At 40.2% G+C, this 14,665-nt stretch overlaps 1 protein-coding gene and 1 long non-coding RNA gene across 4 annotated transcripts in view; one reads left to right on the forward strand and one right to left on the reverse strand.

Annotated features, from left to right (window-relative positions):
- Positions 1-14,665, reverse strand: part of agpat4 (1-acylglycerol-3-phosphate O-acyltransferase 4 (lysophosphatidic acid acyltransferase, delta)) — a 190,784-nt gene that overhangs the window by 143,024 nt on the left and 33,095 nt on the right. For 2 of the 3 annotated variants that reach the window (XR_015758489.1, XM_043696316.2), the window contains exon 1: positions 3,419-3,541. The exons of the other annotated variant lie outside the window; for it this stretch is intronic. The gene's annotated coding sequence lies outside the window, so the exon portion shown is untranslated. Of the gene's footprint in view, positions 1-3,418; positions 3,542-14,665 lie in introns of those variants that run through there. 3 annotated transcript variants of the gene reach the window in all.
- The window catches only part of LOC122552979 (uncharacterized), a 99,543-nt gene continuing 88,573 nt past the window's right edge, over positions 3,696-14,665 (forward strand). Inside the window, exons 1-2 of the long non-coding RNA XR_015758490.1 lie at positions 3,696-4,000; positions 8,684-8,762. This is a non-coding gene — a long non-coding RNA (uncharacterized LOC122552979). The remainder of the gene's footprint in view (positions 4,001-8,683; positions 8,763-14,665) is intronic.

Here is a 14,665-nt window from a genome sequence, read left to right on the forward strand (position 1 = left end):
CAAATTTGGATACTTTAATGATTCTACTTTCAAAATTTACTCACTCCCCAGAGAATTAGCTGCTATAAAACTGATTGGGGGGAGGGAATCATAAAAATTGGCACAGGATAAGCTTTCCTTAAATTATTTGCTCTTTCATTAAAAAGGAAAAAAATAGTAGCCTGCAATTAAATTGGCCAAACATTCTAGGATCAAGTCTCATCTTCCAGAAGTTTGTCATAAGTTGACTGAAACAAAATGTAGCTTAAGCCTTTGCTTGGTTATTAGAATTCAAACAAAAAGAAACTCATCTCAAAGTCAGATCATCATGGATTTATGCTTGACTAAGGCTGGAGTTCATCATCTACAGGCTGCAGCACTGCATGAATGAATGTCTTGCCAGTTGGCCAAGATGTTAAACCAAAGCCCTGCCTACCCAGATGGAAATTAAAGAGAGAGGAATTCTCCTGGCCAACATGTTCCCCTTCTCAAAACAGAGACTACCACGATTAAGTGAACTGGTTATTCATCTCATACTCGCATGTGATCTTGTTGTGCACAAACTGGTTGTATATTTACCTCCAAGCCATTTGTGCAAGACATTTGGCACACTGAGTTAAGGTGTTATTAAAATAGCAGTTTTCTTTGCTTTATTATTCAAACTTTGGGGACATGAGGCAGATTACAAAAGTTTCAAAAGAAACATGATTGAGATTAACATGCTAAGCATCAATCCTCGTCTTACCTTCTCCACTGCACAGAATATCAAAATTTGGCAGAGTGGGACACTATGGCATGAACTATTAATTAACCCTTTTCCTCTATCCTTTAGCTAAATAACTTGCAGTTAACATCATGGAAACGGTATCAGGGCATCTAGGGCATCTAGGGTTTTTATAAATAATAGGACAACCTAGTTTATTTCCATGAAAGATGTGAGATTCACGGACCAAAAAAGGGAAGAAAAACAAACAGACAGGACAAATTACAGCAAACCAGAAGAAAACCAAAGAGAAAAAGAAACAAAGATGATTCGATTGAACAAAAAAGGAAAAAAGACAAATGCATGTTAAGAAAAAAAATAAAAATTGTGAAACTTTTGGAAGATTTATTACACTACTAATTATCACAATTGAAAAAAAATAGACTTGGGATTACAAGTATAAGCTTCTTCACATGACCTTGCTTATCAGATTGCATATTGTAACTTTCAACATGAACTCTTTTTCCAGCCAGATGATTTGGACTTCTATATCATTACAAGGCTTGACCTTAAGCTACAGCTAATGAGGCAACAATTTTCAAACTTCATAAAAAACAGCCACAACAATTTTACCATACCAAGTACTTGTAACTAATTTGAAATTAATCACTCAGATCAAAAGGAAACATAATAGGGATGCTGGAAGAAAACTCAACAGGTTTGATAGCATCTATGGGGAGAGAAACAAAAGGACACGGAGTCTGATATGACTCTTCAGAAACTGACAGCTAGAAAATGATGTTTTTATGCTGTTGACAAGAGGAAGGGATGGTGAGGATGAACAGGGTAAAAGACAAATGGAGTGCCAATGGTAGTAAAGGAATAATTTAGGTACAAAATAGGTGTAAATTTAAGTGGAAATAGCAGAAACAATGTTGGTTTTGACGAGAGTAAACCCATGCAGACAAGCCCTGGGGCAGGGTGAGGTGGAAGAGGCCAATCAATCTGAAGGTCACTTCCTCATAGCCTGCTTCCTGTAAGAACTCCATTCACTCAGTTTCTCCATCTCATCTGTTTCAAATGATGCCACTTTTTAAAACAATTCTACATATTTGTCCTTTATCCTCAAAAAAAAACAAGGATCATAGCACTATCACGCCTGGCTCATGTTCACACCACAGTCTCATCCCTTCCACTCTCCCAAAGATCCCACTGTCCTCACTTTCTAGCAACCTCTGCATTCAAATAATCACCCTTCACTATTTCCTCTACCTCCTGCAGGAGGTGGTCTCCAAACATATTTCCCCCTCTCCTATCAGCATTCTGCAGGAGCTACACCCTATGTGACACCCTGGTCCATTCTTCTGTCACTCCTAACATTTCTTCAGCCAAAAAACTGCTCCACATCCCCATGCAATTGCAGAGTTTTCTATTTTACTTTCTCATTATCCAAGAGACAAACATAGCTTCCCTTTGAAACTGTAGTTACTTATAATTCTTGCAATCTCCTCTGTTTTATTTGCTGCTTACAATGTGGTCTCCTATACATTGAGAAGACTGGATGACCACTCTGCTGAACACCTCTGCTCTGTATGAGAATTACCCTGATTTTCCAGCTTCTTGCCATTTCAGTACACTACCTTGCTCTTGTTGCAGTCCTTGGCCTGCTACAGTGAAGCCAAACACAGCTAAAGGAAGGGAACCTCATTTTCCAACTTTACAACCTTCAATACACAGATACTGTCTTACATTTTGGTTACACCCCTTCATTCCATCCACCCATCAGTACTTTGCTTGCATGTGATTGCAATCAGCAAAGCCAACCTATTTTCTATTCACTCCTCTAGTTACATTACCCCTCCCTTTATCTTTTGCTCTGGGCACCCTCTATCTGTTTCACTCATTTCTCTTTCTCCATAGTCATCAACAAGAACTATTTTCCTATTACCTTCAGTTCTAGAGAAGTTATATAAGACTTAAAAGGCTAACAGATGCTGACAGGCTTAATAAATTCTTTTTCCAGCACTTTCAGGTTTAAATCAAGTGAGTCATGGAAAGCCCCTATATTTGAAAAACATGAAGAAAAAGTAAAACTAAAAAAAACTACGTCAATTGTGTGGTTTTGTTTCTTAGAACTGAAATTATCGTTTCACTTTTATAGATCAGTATTCAAAGATTAAGCTATATTATAACCACACACACACGTGTAAGAGGCCTCTTGAAGTGGAAAAGCACATTTGGGAAAGCAACTTACCAGTTGCCGTGGTAACGTGCATACCCCTCGAAGGAAAATAAAATTACACAATATGAAGTGGTTGTCGTAATTTCAAACACTGCTTTTCAGGATTCAGATACTATGACTAGAATGGATCAATAGTAGCATTTCTGAAATCTTTGCCATGGCCGTAACTATGGTAACAGAAAGGGGGAGTGTAAAGGATACAAAAGCAGCAGCCAGCAAAGCTGGATCGATTCATCAGACACGTTTTAACACTAACCCTCTCCGATTCTGGGAAGGATCAATGTTTCCTTCGTCTACATTCAGCTTGTGATATTTAACTGAATGTTGCTACCCAACTCTAGAAGAATCTAGATAAATAATCGAGCTTTTATTCTTATGCATAGACTAGTTTGACTAGCTGTCTGGTTTTGACATCCTTTTCAAGCTTTTCGAAAAACATTCAAGCATCAGAAAACGCGCTGTGGAGTTAAACGAATCTGAACTGTTTCACATACCTTCAAACAAATAGTTTTTGGCACGTGTATCTCCGTAGCAGAGAGGAAATAAACTATAACGTTTTAACAAGCAGTAAACTCATCTGATGCTTGTAGGGAGGTGGGCTCCACCCAGGGGATGGGCTTGGAGGAGAAATGTGTTCTCAGCTGACGTCTCTCCCTATTCTATGTCACTTCCTTTTAAAGCTCTGAATTAACGTGGGTTTGATGAAGTACTTCTATGATTCATGCTTCGCCCCTCCCTTCTTCTTGGAGGCTAGCTCTTTTTTTACAACCATAGACCCTGTAAACAGAGCAGCTTTGTGGAGTTAGCTTCATGTGTGTTTAAACAGCAGCTAGCCTAGCTGATTTCTTCATTTCCCCTGACCCACTCTCATTCCACAGAGACGCATAATGTAACTTTTGCTGTTTCTGTGACTTCTAGATGCTTCTGTTCAAATTCAACTGACTGTGGCCACACTAATACTTATTAGTCAAGGAGCTGTCAGGGCAGCAACAGAGCTGGCAATGGAACGTGTCTTAAATCAGTCACTCAATACTATCACAACACAATAATCTCAAAGACCCTTCCTCCCTCTTAAGGTAAGCCCACTTCTATTGCTGGTTTTGGGGGAGGGCTGGTATGCCTCCCTTCACCTGGTTATCCTAGTCCAGAGTTAAAAAAAAAATGCCTAGCCTATGGGTCACCTCCCCACTGGTGACAGCCATATTTGGGTTGTCTGATCATGCTGTAATGCACAAATCCATTTTTTCAGCAGATTTATTTGTTCTTCCAATAGTATGTTAAATTACACAGCAGGCACTTAATCAAACATGTCATTCTGAAGAATTTAAAATTATTTTCATATTATAAGAATGTTGAAAAGATGTTGCGCCAGAGACCCGGGTTCAATTCCCGCCTCAGGCGACTCTCTGTGTGGAGTTTGCACGTTTTCCCCGTGTCTGCGTGGGTTTCCTCTGGGTGCTCCGGTTTCCTCCCAAAATCCAAAAAAATGTGCAGGTTAGGTGAATTGGCCATGCTAAATTGCCCGTAGTGTTAGGTGAAGGGGTAAATGTAGGGGAATGGGTTTGGGTGAGTTGCACTTCAGCGGGTCAGTGTGGACTTGTTGGGTCGAAAGGCCTGTTTCCACGCTGTAAGTAATCTAATCTCTAATCATAACATCTAACCCTCCATCCACCTCCCTATCTTGACATCTCGAATTCCTTTCAGAGAGAAAATGAAGAAGCATGTGCACGGTGGCTCAGTGATTTGAACTGCTGACTCACAGTGCCAGGGACCTGGGTTTGATTCCAGCTTTGGGCAACTGCATTTGCACATTCTCACCATGTCTGTGTGGGTTTCTTCTGGATGCTTGGGTTTCCTCCCACAATCCAAAGATGTGTGTGTTAGCTGAATTGACCATGCTAAATAGCCCATAGTGTTCAGGGGTAAATGTAAGGTAGAGGAATGGGTCTAGGTGGGTTATTCTTCAGCGGGTCAGTGTGAACTTGTTGGGCCGAAGGGCCTGTTTCCACACTGTAAGGATTCAAATTCTAAAAAAAAATTGGAAACACATTAATTTTGAACCGTAGAATCCTTACAATATGGAAGCAAGCCTTTTGGCCCATGGAGTCCACACCAACCCTCTGAAGAATATCCCATCCAGACCCAACCCCCTACTTTATCCTTTTAACCCCACAAGTCCCTTGGCTAACCCACCGAGCCTGCGCATCCATGGACACTATGGACAATTTAGAATGGCCAATCCACCTACCAACACATTTTGGATGGGACAAAATCAAAGCACCCAGAGGGAATCCACACAGACATAGAAAATGTGCAAACTCCACACAGTCACACAAGGGTGCAGTCAAACCCAAGGCCTGGCACTGTGAGGTAACAGTGCTAACCACTGAGCCACCGTGCCATCCAGTTCGGTCAGGTGTAATTTCTATTTTTGTTATACTAGTAAAAATTTAAGATATGAGTATAACAGTGAATGCTCAACATCACCGATGGCATGTGAAAGTTTCCAGAGAAAACATAAGTTCTGTGTAAAATAAAAAGCTGAAAAGACTTATAATGAGTTAAAATGCTCTATGTCAGTGCCTAAAGCAAAAACAGAAGACAAATCTGCTGAAATAATAGATTTGTGCATTTCAGCATGATCAGATAACCTATGGATGGTCAGAGAGTCACCACACAATGTAATTGCTAATGGTAGTTCAGTACTGATGTTCTTGCTTCTGAATTGGAAGGTTGGATTTCATGCCCTAAAATCTGATTTCAACCACCAGTGCAGCACTGAAGGTGCTTTAGTTTACAATGTTAAGCTAAGACTTTATTTTTCTCTTCATAAATATAAAAGATCCAATGTGCTATTTTATAGAGTAGGAGTGTTTTCACTTGTGTAATGAATAATATTTATTGAGCAACATCACTTAGTGGAACCTTGCCCTGCACAATTTGATTTCTGCACTTCATATTAACAGTGACAATATTCAAAAATACTAATCAGCTGCAAGTCAGTTTCAGACATTCCAAAGTCATGAAGGCAACATATAGCTAATACTAAATAAAAGCCAAAAGAACTGCGGATTCTGTAAATCAGAAACAAAAACAGAGGTTGCTGGAAAAGCTCAGCGGGTCTGGTAGCATCTGTGAAGGACTTTATAGAGCTGCAGCATAACCTCATGGCTCTTAAACTCAATCCCCCTGCTAATGAAAGCCAAGACACCATGCATCTTCTTAACAACCCTATCAACTTGGGTGGCAACTTAGAGGGATCAATGGACATGGACCCCAAGATCCTTCTGTTCCTTCACACTGCCAAGAATCCTGCCTTTAACCCTGTAATCTGAATTCAATTTTGACTTTCCAAAATGAATCACTTCAGACTTTTCCAGGTTGAATTCCATCTGCCACTTATCAGCCCAACTCTGCATTCTGTCAATGTCTTGTTGCAACCTACAACAGCCCTCCACACTATCCATAACTCCACCAACCTTCGTGTCATCTGTAAACTTATTAACCTAACCTTTCACTTTCTCATCCAAGTAATTTATAAAAATCACAAAGAGCAGAGGACCAGAAAAATCCCTGCAAAATACTATTGGTCACCAAGCTCCAGCCTGAATACTTTCCAACTACTACCACCCTCTGTCTTCTATGGGCTAGCCAATTCTGTATCCAGACAGTCAAATTTCCTTGTATCCCATGCCTCATTACTTTCTGAATGAGCCTACCATGGGGAACCTTGTCAAACGCCTTGCTAAAATCCATATACACCCCAACCACTGCTCTACCTTCATCAATGTGTTTTTTATCATCCTCAAAGAATTCAATAAAGCTTCTGAGGCGTGACCAGCCCCTCACAAAGTCATGCTGATTATCTCTAAACAAGTTATGTTTTTCCAAATAATCATAAATCCCGGATCTCAGAATCCTCTCCAATAATTTGCTCACCACCAATGTAAGATTGACTGGTCTGTAATTCTCAGGGTTATCCCTACTCCCTTTCTTGAACAAGGGAATAACATTTGCCACCCTCCAATCATCTGGTACTACTCCAGTGGATAGTGAGGACACAAAGCTCATTGCCAAAGGAGCAGCAATTTCTTCCCTCGCTTCCCATAGTAACCTTGGGAATATCCCATCTGGCTGAGTAGACTTACCTAACTTCATGTTTTATAAAACTTGCAGCGTATCAGCCTGTTTCATTCTGTCCTCACAAATGACAAGGTCCCTCTCATTAGTGAATACTGAAGCAAAGTATTCATTAAGGACCTCCCCTACCTCCTCCAACTCCAGGTACAAATTCCCTCCCCTATCCCTGATTGGCTTTGCCCTCACTCTAGCCATCCTCTTGTTCCTCACTAAAGTGTAGAAGGACTTGGGGTTTTTCTTAATCCTATTCCCCAAGGCTTTTTCATATCCCCTTCTAGCTCTCCTAAGTCCATTCTTCAGTTCCTTCCTGGATACCTTGTAACCCTCTAGTGCCCTGTCTGATCCTTGCTTCCTCAACCTTAAGTAAGTTTCCTTCTTCCTCTTGACTAGATTTTCCAAATCTTGTGTCATCTAACGTTTCTTCACCCTACCATCCCATCCTTGCCCCAGTGAGACAAACCTACCCAGCAATCACAGCAAGTGCTCCCTGAACAACCTCCACATTTCTGTCATGCATTCCCCTGAAAATATCTGTTCCCACTTTATGCTCCACCATTCCTGCCAAATAGTATTGTAATTTCCCCCTCCCCCAATTAAATACTTCCCATGCCTGCTGCTCCTATCCCTCTCCAAGATTATAGTAAGGGTCAGGGAATTGTGATCACTATCACCAAAATGCTGTCTCACCGAGAGATCTGACACCTGACCTGGTTCATTGCCAAGCACCAAATCCAATTTGGCCTCCCCTTTAGTCAGCCTATCTGCATATTGATTCAGGAATCCTTCCTGGACACACCTGACAAATCTGCCCATTCAATTTATTTGCACTAAGGAGGTTCCAATCAATATTAGGGAAATTGAAGTCACCCTGACAACAATCCTGTTGGAGTCATAGAGTCATAGAGATATACAGCATGGAAACAGACCTTTCGGTCCAACCCGTCCGTGCCGACCAGATATCCCAACCCAATCTAGTCCCACTGCACCTTTCCAAAATCTGCCTCCCAACCTGCTCCTTCATGTCTCTGTTGGTATTGAGGATAGATAAAAAAACTCCTAATAAAATGACTACTCCTTTCCTGTTTCTAACTTCCACCCATAATGATTCAGTAGACAAACCCTCCTCGTCGACAGCTGTTATACTATCCCTGATTAACAATGCTATTCCCCCACTTCTTTTACCTCACTCCCTTTTCCTTTTGAAACATCTAAACCTGGAACATCCAACAACCCTTCCTGCCCCTGTGATATCCAAGTCTCTGTTAAGGCTACAACATCCTGGCTCCAAGTACTGATCTATTCCCTAAGTTCATCACCCTTGTTCCTGACACTTCAAGCATTAGAGTGTGCACACTTCAATCTATCACACTGATTGTCCCATCAACTGCCTATCCTTCCTCAAACTTTCTGCATGCTGTATCTGCCTGTTCACCAGCTACCCAATCCTCTGATCCATAGCTCCGGTTCCCATCTCATTGGTGTGTGTAACCTTGCAAACTGACGTGTACATTTGCAAATATTACAATAGTTAACCACATTTCATTAATTGTTTGTAATTTGAATGTCCTGAAGTTGTGAAAGGCACAGTATAAATACATTGAATTACTTTCATGTTACAGCATATCCCTTGACTCACTGTAAATACTGCACTTGTGGGTCTTATTCATCAGCCACTATTTGGCTGTGGCACCATCAGAGGTAGGATCAGTTGTTAATTTTCTGCTTTCTATTCCTAGAGCAATGAATCCAATTAAAGTGCTCAACTGCTTACACAACTGAATTGAACTAAACTCAATATAGACCAATTATTAATATAGGACTTTTTAGGTACAGTGTTAAAGTCATTACTTCTGAGCCAGGAAGCTTGGGTTGGAATTCCACCTGAACCAAATTGTTTCATAATGTATCCAAGCAGGTTGATTAAAAATATTTAACCCAATTATTGAACCTGGGGCCTTCCTGGTCTGTAGAGCTTAACTGTTCACTGTACTATTGACAGGACACAGGCTTGGACTTTGATGATTTGGAGATGCCGGTGTTGGACTGGGGTGTACAAAGTTAAAAATCACACAACACCAGGTTATAGTCCAACAGGTTTAATTGGAAGCAAACTAGCTTTCGGAGCGCCGCTCCTTTATCAGGTGATAAGGAGGACACATTGTGGTGTCCTCCACTATCGCCTGATGAAGGAGCGGCTCTCCGAAAGCTAGTGTGCTTCCAAATAAACCTGTTGGACTATCACCTGGTGTTGTGTGATTTTGAACTTTGGATTTTGATGCCTCAGAGATGGATGATAGGTGATGGACCGGGCCATCCCACAATACAATCCCACATATGGGTGTGATTTTAAAGATCCAACAAGTTCCTCAGCTTACGAATGACTATTTTATTTTTTCTTACATTGCATTTCAACTTGCATACAAATCAATTTATAAACAGACTCTAGAAAGGTATCTGTTTGCAACCCAGGGACTGCCTATACACACAATGCACCTTGTTCAAATTACCTAAATAAGTGAAAGCCATTCTCTGGTTAATTTCTCAAAGCAATGCCTTAACTAATCAATCAACCTGCCTTGTTTAGATTTAAACAAAGCTTGGCAGTTCTGTGTCAGTCATCATGTGACTGGTGCATTTGGCATGACAATACATCTACCAATCAGAGTCCAACTAATCATCACTATCTTTTTATGCAGTATAAAATATTGTTACTTTTTCCCTTGGTATTTAGATTAGATTACATTACAGTGTGGAAACAGGCCCTTCGGTCCAACAAGTTCACACCGACCCGCCGAAGTGCAACCCACCCATACCTCTACATTTACCCCTTACCTAACACTACGGGCAATTTAGCATGGCGAATTCACCTGACCTGCACATCTTTGGACTGTGGGAGGAAACCGGAGCACCCGGAGGGAACCCACGCAGACACGGGAAGAACGTGCAAACTCCACACAGTCAGTCGCCTGAGGCGGGAATTGAACCCGGGTCTCCGGTGCTGTGAGGCAGCAGTGCTAACCACTGTGCCACCGTGCCGCCCATAAAGTCTTGTGAGTCTCCTGTTGAGTGCAAACTAGAATGGTGTCATTTTCAGCAATGCACTTGAAGAGACTCCTATATCTTAGCTCTTTTAGTATAACCATTCAAATCATTTCTTTGAAGTCCATATAAGCTCAATAAGTAATTTCCAAGTATATATTCCAATTTAACCTCTCTCAGCATTCCAAATCATAACAATTCACTGCATTATCATGCTTCCTGAATTCCCTTCTCGTTTATTTTGCATTACCTTAAATAAATCACTTAAAAGATATGTGAAAATACAAAACAACTGCACATTTTGAAATCTTTTTAATGTAGGACTAACCTGCATATGTTCACCAGGCCCCTACTGTGAAAATTATTCAGTAGTTGGGAAACCTCAATATTAAGATGTAAGCTCTGAAATCTTTGATGCATCTTTTAACCACTATGCATAACCTTATAGCCAGACAAATTTCTGCTTATTTTGTCAATAACCTTGAATCTGTGTCTTATAGTTACAGATTCACCTGCTACTGAAAACAATTTCTCTTTATTTACCCTATAAAATCCTGCATAACATCCAGAAAGTTTATACAGGCACCTTTTTAATAGGTAAATAAACAAAGTAGCATAAATTGTAACTATAGCCAATTAAATAAACTCCAAATATTTGTAAATACTTTCAACTTTGCATTGTTAGTTGTTGATATGAAAGCTCAATACACAGTTTCCTCTATTTCATTTTGGTATCATTACTATGGTATTGTTTATTGCTCTCAGCTTTCCTTTGCTCTTACAATCTGTAAGCTTTTAAAACCGAAGCTATATGCTGTGAACCATTATGTTTATCATTTATTCAATCTTATCTCCTACTTTTTTTTGACTCCTCACAGCATGCTGTACTTACTGTTCTCAAAATATGTGTCACTGCAAGTCATCTTATCAACTTTGCATTACTAAATTTTAGAACCTGTCATGCAACTCTATTGGACTTTGTTAAAGTGAAACTCTTGTACCTTTACAGCTATTGTACAGGAATGTCTAGCAAGTTTTTTAAAGTTGTGTCTGTCACAGCTTGCTTAACTGTTCTATTCAATTAATCGTTATCAGACCCTAGCTCTGCTCTTTATTTCCAGGCAAAGTAACCCTGAAACCTGTAAACATAAGCTATGTAATTACGGGTTGATTTGTACAATTCCAGTTTTGGATATAAAATTCAACGGCAATATTACACAAAGTCCCATGAGCTGGCCAAAAATGTACATTTAGCCTTATGAGTGGGGAGGGAACAATGTCAACAAAAAGTTTGTAACAATTCTAGACCTGTCTATTCCTAAAGACTGTAGATGTTGGATCAAATGGATCTCGCAAAACTAAATTTTTCACTTGGTAAATATATCAAGACTTACAGATTGAATAAATGAGGTTTCACAAGTATGATCTAACTAAATGCTTAAAAGGGGCCAAGGGCTAAGTGACATGAACTTTCTCATAAATAATGGCCAACCAAACATTCACGAGTTGCCCAGCAATTGGAATAAACAGAAAGAAATGTAAGCACGTCACAGAAGCTCACACAAGAACATTTTTAGGATCATTGAGAAAAAAGTAAGGTAAATAGAAGTTTAAGGTGTCTAATTGGAGTCTACACTTTCTGAGTTTTGTTTAATGATCAGAACATGATTTTGTTCACACCTGAAATGAAAACAGAAATTGCTTGAGAAACTCAGCAAGTCTGTGGAGAGAATGCAGAGTTAGTATTTCAAGTCCAGTCACACACACACAGACAAATTTTCAAAATAGGCCCTTTTGTAAGCTTCAAGTAAATCAGTTTCAATAGTATAGCATTCTCTTTGGAAATCAGACAACTTTTTTATTTTATGGTGAAAATTAGTTTTGAACTCCTTGCAATTTCACAGAGGTACAAAGAACAAATGAAGAACAAAGAATAATACTGCACAGGAACAAGTCCTTCAGCCCACCAAGACTGCACTGACACATGATGCCTTTCTAAATTAAAAATCTTTTGCCTCTAAGCAGTCCATATCCTTCTATTCCTATATATTCATATATCTGTCAAGATGCCTCTTATACATTGCTATTTTGTCCACCTCCACCACCTCCTCTGGCAATGCATTCCAGGCACTTACCACCTTCTTGTAAAAAAACCTTCCTCTCATACCTTCTTTAAACTTTCCTTCTTTTACCTTAAACCTATGTCCCCAGTAGTTGGTATTTCTACCATTGGAAAAAGACTCCTTATATCCATTCTACTCATGCCTCTCATAATTTTGTAAACTTCTATTAGGTCACCCCTCATTCTGTGATATTCAAGTGAAAATAAACCAAGTTTGTCCAAACTCTCATAGCTAATCTCTTCTAAACCAAGCAACATCCTAGGTAAATATTTTTGTACCTTCTCCAAGCCTCCACATCCTTTGTGTAGTGTGGTGACCAGACCTGTACACAATATTCTAAATGTGGCTAATGTTTACACTCTATGACACAACTGGTGAAGTCAAGCATGTCATGTGCCTGCTTGAATACCTTTATGCAGTTGTGTTGCCAATTTGAGGGAACTGTGAACCTGTACGCCTTGATTCCTCTGTACATTGATGTTACTAAGAGTTCTGCCATTTACTGTATGCTTCACTTCTGCATTAGATCTTCCAAAATACATCACTTCACATTTGTCTCAATTAAACTCCATCTGTTGTTCTCTTCTATATCCACTTTACCAGCTCACCACAGATCCCATGTGACTTTACCTTTTGTACCAGCCTACCATAAGGGACCTTGTCAGAGGCCTTGGTAATGTCCATATAGAAAGAAGACAAAGGCCTAGTGGTATTATCACTGGAATGTTAATCCAGAGATAATGTTGTGGGGACCAGAGTTCTTTAACTTCCCCAACACTGACTGGGACTCCATTAGAGCAAGAGGCTTAGATGGGGCAGAATTTGTCATGTGTATTCAAGAGTCATAGAGATGTACAGAATGGAAACAGACCGTTCGGTCCAACCCATCCATGCCGACCAGATATCCCAACCCAATCTAGTCCCACCTGCCAGCACTCGGCCCATATCCCTCCAAACTCTTCCTATTCATATACCCATGACTCCAACTAGAGAAGGAGCCATACTTGACCTTGTATTAGCAGATGAGCCTGGCCAGGTGACTGACCTTAAGTTGGAGACCATTTTGGAAACAGTGATCACAACTCATTAAGTTTTAAGATAGCTATGAATAGGGATTAATCAGGACCTTGTGATAAGATACTAAATTGGGGGAGGGAAAACTACATTAGTATTAGGCAGGAGCTTGGGAGCATTAATTGGGAGGAGCTGTTATCAGGCAAGTCCACATTTAACATGAGGGAATTGTTTAAAGATCTACTGTTGAAAGTTTAGGACCAGCATGTTCCAGCAAGGAGAAAGGACAAGGATGACAAAGTAAGGGACCCTGAGACAGCGAGGGAGGTTAGGAATTTAGTTAAAAGGGGAAAAGAAGCAGATGTAAGGTTTAGTAAGCTAAAATTGGACAGGGCACATGAGAAATATAAAGAAAGGAAGGAATTCAAGCAGTGAATTAGGAGAGTAAGAAGAGATCATGAAATGACCTTGCCGAGTAGGCTTAAAGAGAATCCCAAGGCATTCTATACATACTTTAAAAACAAGAGGGAGAAGGTCGGACCACTCAAGGATAAAGAATGGAACTTGTGCTTGGAAGCAGAGGATGTGAGAGCCTAAATGAGTACTTTGCATCATGATTCGCCGAAGAGAAGGGTATGGAGGATAGTGGGATGTATTTGGAGCATTCTAATATTATTGGGTATTTTGAGATTGAGAACAAAGTGGTGTTGGGTCTCCTGGAAGAGCATTAGGGTGGATATGTGCCCAGGGAACAATGATATCTATCCCAGGTTAGAAAGAGGAGAGTGCTGGGCCCTTGATCAAGATTTTTGTATGCTCATTAGCCTATGGAGATGTCCTGGAGGATTGGTAAGTAGCTAATGTTGTTCCTCTATTAAAGAAGCGAAATCGGGATAATCCAGGATACTATAGATCAGTGAGTCTCACATTGGAGAGAATTCTTAGGGATAGGATTTATGCACATTTGGAAAAGCATGGCCTAATTAGGGATAGTCAGCATGGGTTTGTGCAGGACAGGTCAAGTCTTACTAACATGATTGAATTTTTCGAGGAGGTGGTGAAGGTGATTGATGAGTGTAAAACAGTGGATGTTGTCTACATGGATTTTAGTAAGGCTGTCAACAAGGTTCCTCATGGTAGTCTCCATCCAGAAGATTAAGATGCATGGGATCCATGGTGACCTGGCTGCGTGGATTTAGAATTGGCTTGCTAACAAGAAAGCAGAAGGTAATGGTAGGTTTGTTTTATAAGGCAGGAGGTCCGTGACTAATTGTGTTCCACAGGGATCCGTACTGGGACCTCTGCTGTTTGTGATATATGTAGATGTATGGTTTAGTAACTTTCAGATGATCTGTAGAGTTGCAGATAGAGTAGAAGCTTGTCAAAGGATACAGCTGGATATAAATCAGTTACAGATATAAGCAG

This window comes from Chiloscyllium plagiosum, unplaced genomic scaffold, assembly GCF_037043375.1.
Source record: "Chiloscyllium plagiosum isolate Xiang-an unplaced genomic scaffold, Cpla_swu_hap1 HiC_scaffold_10, whole genome shotgun sequence".
NCBI classification, from domain to species: domain Eukaryota; kingdom Metazoa; phylum Chordata; class Chondrichthyes; order Orectolobiformes; family Hemiscylliidae; genus Chiloscyllium; species Chiloscyllium plagiosum.